At 40.3% G+C, this 5,377-nt stretch overlaps 1 protein-coding gene across 1 annotated transcript in view; it reads left to right on the forward strand.

Moving 5' to 3' along the window:
• Positions 1 to 4,193: 4,193 nt before the first annotated feature.
• UST (uronyl 2-sulfotransferase) overlaps positions 4,194 to 5,377 on the forward strand; it is a 156,188-nt gene continuing 155,004 nt past the window's right edge. The window contains exon 1 of the mRNA XM_017736401.1: positions 4,194 to 4,212. The gene's annotated coding sequence lies outside the window, so the exon portion shown is untranslated. The remainder of the gene's footprint in view (positions 4,213 to 5,377) is intronic.

A 5,377-nucleotide genomic window follows, 5' to 3' on the forward strand; every position in this document is an offset into this window, starting at 1 on the left:
TCCCTGATGAAAGGGAATATTACTACATCTTTTTCAAAAATTTATTTTTTTGGTTTACTTTCAGGTTATATGGCAGTGTGGTATATACACCTGTGAGGGAGCAAGTCTACTGTTAAATGGGATGTTCCACTTGGGCCTGAGGAGATAAGAGAGGCTTCAGTTCCCTGCCCTGACAGACTTCATGTGACATTGAACAAGTCATGTATTAATTCTCTCTGTGTTTAACCCCATTTTGTCCACATGACACTTTGAAGGTAAATGTGTGACAGGATGTGATAGTCTGAGATATTGTAGTGTAACAGTCACAGAAATACCGAGAGGAAAGAGATGCTTTTGATAAATCCTTTTGTTGTGGATGGGTTCTGGCTGTATGAAAGAGATAAAGTAGATAGTGTTAGGAGGGAGCTCCTGTGTAGACTGAGGCAAAGTCAGTGGTCCAGCTGCTTTTCTTTCAAGGATGTCACCACTGTTGACTGTCAGAGTCTCTGTGCAGTTTCACTTCAGGAGTTACTATTATATTTGGTTTCCAGAGTCTCATCAAAGGGTTTCAGTTTTTAGTTGTATTCTCCTCTAGAAGACTTCATGTCCAGGAGAAGGTAACCAAATCATTTATTTCTTGTTTCCCGTGGCGCTGCTTAGACTTGATTTGTGAAAATGCAGTTTCTTGAAGCCTTGTTCACCCTAAGTGAATGGCAGGCACTTCATTCTCTGTCAGAGTACTGAGCCAAAAGGAACTGTGACTGTTAGGAGGAAAAAACTGGTTGTTGCAGTGGTTCTCATATTTTCATATGAAATTAGGGAGAAGGAAGGTTGCTTTTGGTTGAGGTTTTACTAAGAATGATAAACATTGACGGGTGCTAGAATGGGAGACTGTAGCAAAAGTAACTCATACAGAAGCTACAACACTTCATGCTCTGTGGGGAAAATAGAGACTGTCTAATTTTTTCCCCCCCCTTACCTCTGGTAAAGGGTCTGAGATTAATTAAAGTTTGTGCTAACTGTACTGCAGTGATTTCTGGTAAAAACTGTTTTGAAATCAGTAGCACATGTGAAAATCACCAGTGACAGTAAGTGGAAGTTCTTCATTTGTTATTTAAGTACAGGGCTCTTTTATCAAAATTTGTAGAACATATGATGAGGGTATAACTGAGAGAATTGGGTTTTACATTATTTTTGGTGGGAACACTCTGTAAAATGGTTGAGCAGGTATCCTTTTTCTACCCCCTGTTTCTAGATGGTAATTGATTCTTTCTGTCCCATTATTTAAATTCATACATTAATAAAAAGTGCGTCTGCTCTCTCTTGTGTCTAGCAAAAATCTGGGATTACTGAAATTGCTTTAGTGTATTTTGTATGATAGTCACCACATTTTTTTGGAAGTAAATTTTGAGCACTTAAGGAAACCCTTCTTTCTGGGTTGTTTTCTTAGCTTCATGTGCAAGTACTTGCACATTGTTAGCTTCCAGCTCCTGTAACTTGTTCAAGAAGAGCTGTTTGTTTTGTTTTCATAGCTGTCCCTCTCTGCAAAGACAAGTTTTCGGGTAAGGTGTAAGGGTTTGTTTTCATCTTGGACTGGACAAACAGGTCTGTTGTAGGGTTCTTTTGAAGTTGTGACTTTGCACTTGCTGCTGACCACCTGTGAGCTCTGTTTGAAGTTGCAGTGGTGTGAAAGAAAGCCCTGTGTTTCCTCTGTTACAAGTACAGCCAAGGAGGTCAATAGCCGCTCTGTGTGATCATGCGAGTGTGTATGAACACACAAAAATCAGCTACTGCATTGTAGTAACTTGAGGATGCTTCTATTTGGATTGTCTCTCCTGAAGAACTGGGGGTAGGGGGAGGTCCTCCTGTCTCCCTTCTGTGCTGTTTTGTTGGGGTTTTTTTGGACTAGTAAGTTTTGGAGCTAGGGCTTGCAAGGGTGTAGGTGCTGTTCATTCATGCCATGGGGGCAGGAAAGACAGGAATTCTTTCGAGATTGGTGAGAATTAGGTTCTTCTTTGGATCTTGCTGTAAGATTCATAGTCCTCTCAGCTATTTGTCTGCCTTTCCTGTCTCATCAGTGGGGGGAGAGAGCCATTTCCAGGCCATTACAGTTTATTATAGACATGATACAAGCAGGATCAGCCCTTTTTGGAGATGTCTATTTAGCCTGTTGACATTAACTTAGAAGGGAACAGCAAGTTGGGATGGGCTGCCACTGCCTTAGCCACTGCTGCCTTTCCCTGGGCAGCAGAGGTGCTTGCCTGCAAGAGACCTAGTCTGACTGGTACAGCAGTGGCTCCACAAGCTTTTTTTTAGCTTATGCTTCTTCAAGTTGTTTTTTGGGGGGTTTTTTTTGGTTTTTTTTTTTTTTTACTTACAGTTATTATATAGAGGTATTCCCTCCTATGCTACCGGGATGAGCTCGGGAAAAGTTCTAATAGGAAATTCCATCAATCAGGGGAAATATGGGGGGGTTTTTTATGGCTTTCAAGTGAAAGCTGTGGAAAGTGATGACACAATTTTTTTTTTTCCAACTAGGAATGTTTCCTCATTGTTATTGGTGAGCAGGCAAGTAGATTTTCAAACATAACTTGTGTTTATGTAATGAGGCATTTGTTTTTCTTTGTTTTAGAATCTGGGTTTGAGGATGTTTGGAGACTGGAGGGGTGGATAGGAAATGGAGAGCAATTATTTAACTGAAATTTATTTTGCTCTCCTGCTCTTTAGAGCTGCACTGAGGGAAGCAGACCCCGTTGTGTTGAAAATAGATGTTTGGCTTTGTTTGTAAGCCTGGAAGCAGAATGATTAGGTTTGTGTTACTGTTTCTGAGTACTAATGCTTTAGAAATAGACATTTGGATGCTTGCCAAGGCATGCTACTTATCATACTTAATGATTCAGAGTAGAAGTCATCAGGAGACTGGGATGGGGATCGTAGTGTCTGTGCCTGTTTGAGTGAAGAAGCAGTACATCTCTGCCATAAGTAAATAGTATGTTTCAGCACCCCTGAGAGTGTTTATTTTAAAAATCTCTGCTGATCAAGTGGATGGTTGGTTCAGTTTAATGTAGCTGCCCCAGAGAGAGGATGCCAGCATAACATTGTACTCTTACAAGGTTACTAACTGCTGGCAAGTGACAATTCTGTGAGATGAGCTGCTGGTGCCTGGATGAACAGTTGCTAGTCAAGGGGATTTGATTTATTATTTTCACTTTTTTTTTTTTTTTTTTAATTTTCTAATGTGGAATGTCGTGGACATTCCTGGGAGATGACTTGCTCCATACAACTATTACTGTTAATAGATATTTCTGAAATGCATACAACAAAGTTGTTAGAATAAGTGAATGTTTCTTAGCTTTTACTTAATTACTGCTGGAGACTGTTGTCAAGCTTCTGTCATTGCTTGGCCTTTTAATGGAATGGCAGATTTCTTTGGAGGAACCTTTGATTTTCTCAAAGATTTTTACATGGTGTTTCAGCCCAGATTTCAAAGCTTGCTTTTGAAATCTAAATTCCAGTTATATGTCTTTTTACCTTGGGAACTCTTTGGGAATTCAGATTAGAGCTTGCATTGTTTCTGTGAGGGACTGGGGGGTCTTCTTATTCTATCCGGGTTATGAAGTTTTATGCTTTTCCTTCGTGGCAGTGACTTGTGTTGAAATTGCCATGAGTCCTGAAGGGATTGGAGCATGGGAAGCCTTATGATGTTGTTTCAGAAAGAATTTGAGAATTATCTCACAATATACAAGTTTTGGGTTAGATTTCAGGTGACACAGTAATTTTGTGAATGTTTACAAAACTGATTAATGTTTTTATGCCTCTGTTTATCTCATAGCAATTAGGAGGAGAGAGCATTAAGTACGGCCAATATTGATGCAGTCTTTTTGTTCAGTCTTATTTTTTTGTTCTCTTATTACCTTCCAAGAACCTCTCTGTCCTTCTGTTCCCCTTGTGTTTACAGGTAGTTTCCCAGTCCTTTTGTTACTCTGTTCCTCTGTAACACCAAACCACATTTAGCAGATGGGGATTTCCCAGTCATGAATTACTGGTGGTCCTATTTCCTTCAACCAGATTTTCTTTTTTCAGTGGCTTGCATCACAGAGCAAATACTCTTGCCTCTTTTGCTGGCCTACATCTAGAGAAGAGCCACCTGAACCTCTGCATTGAAAATCAGAAAAAAATGGGATCTTAGAAGAAGCATCCCATAAGCAGCCCATACTTTTGCATTCTTAAAAGGTAAGGAAAAAGGCCGAGGTACTGTGAAATACACAGAAAGATCTTGGAGGTGTGATGTTGGTAGAGCTCCACTGTACAAGTTTGATGAGATTACAGATAGAAATTGTATTCAGATTGGGCAATACAGTGTCAAGAAGAGGTTGCTTTAAATAGGAGAGAACTATAGGGGGAGGAGGGGACAGACTTGGTGTCTTGATCAGTAAAAATTATACAAGATTTAGAGTGTGCATGGCTTGTCTGTAAGACCTTTACTCCTTGTTTCAGAGGTTCCCTCTGAAGTCAGCAGGGAGAGACAGTGGTATCTCCAAAGACTAACTCAGGCTTCTGATGTGTCTATGCTGACAAAACCTCCGACTTAAGCACAAAGAAATGCTTGAAGTTTGGGAAGAATCTGAGTTGTCATGGTACTTACTCTCAGAAACACTTGTTGATGACCAGTGGTAGGCTTCCAAAGAGGAGGTGGAGAAAGATAGGGCAGGGAGAGAGGAGCTGGGACGTTACAGTAGAGAGATTTTTAAATAGAGAGGTCATCACTTCATGTCAGCAGGTCATTGAAACCTGACTGCTTAGGATGCATAAAAATAATGACTACATAAGGCACTGGAAAAATAGCACTGCAGGGGGTATCTACCCCTGCTTGATGGGTGGATTTGGTGCCATGTTTGTTTCTCCCTAGCTCTTGCAGTTCCATGAAAATGGTGCACGACAACAGCTTTGATATGATCTGAAATGTTGCAGCAGATATTGTAAGGCAAAGGCTGTGAAATTGCTGACTTCTCAATTCCTTTCATGTGTGCAGCTGATTGTTTTTTTCCTAGCAGAACTCCCCATACAAATGTGCAGATCTCTTTTGTGTTGCCTGTTGGGAGATAGCACAATAAGTAAATTAGGGTGAATAATAAAATAGCAGAGCCTAAAGCCTACCACCTGTTTATCTGAGGTTTTGTGGGGGTTTTTTTGTGACAGGGGGTTTGATTTGATTTGGTTTGGGGCTTTTTTGGCAGGGGGGGTCTTGTTTTGTGAAGTAGAGATTCTCAGAAGTGTGATTAAATGAAAGCTGAAATAGAAAATGCTTCATCCTCTAACTGCATGCTCTCTACCTTGCCTCACTATTAATGAGCAAAACCTATCACTTAATATCATCCATTCAATAATATCTTTCTTG

The sequence above is a fragment of the Corvus brachyrhynchos genome, unplaced genomic scaffold (genome assembly GCF_000691975.1).
Source record: "Corvus brachyrhynchos isolate BGI_N302 unplaced genomic scaffold, ASM69197v1 scaffold595, whole genome shotgun sequence".
In the NCBI taxonomy this organism is placed as follows: domain Eukaryota; kingdom Metazoa; phylum Chordata; class Aves; order Passeriformes; family Corvidae; genus Corvus; species Corvus brachyrhynchos.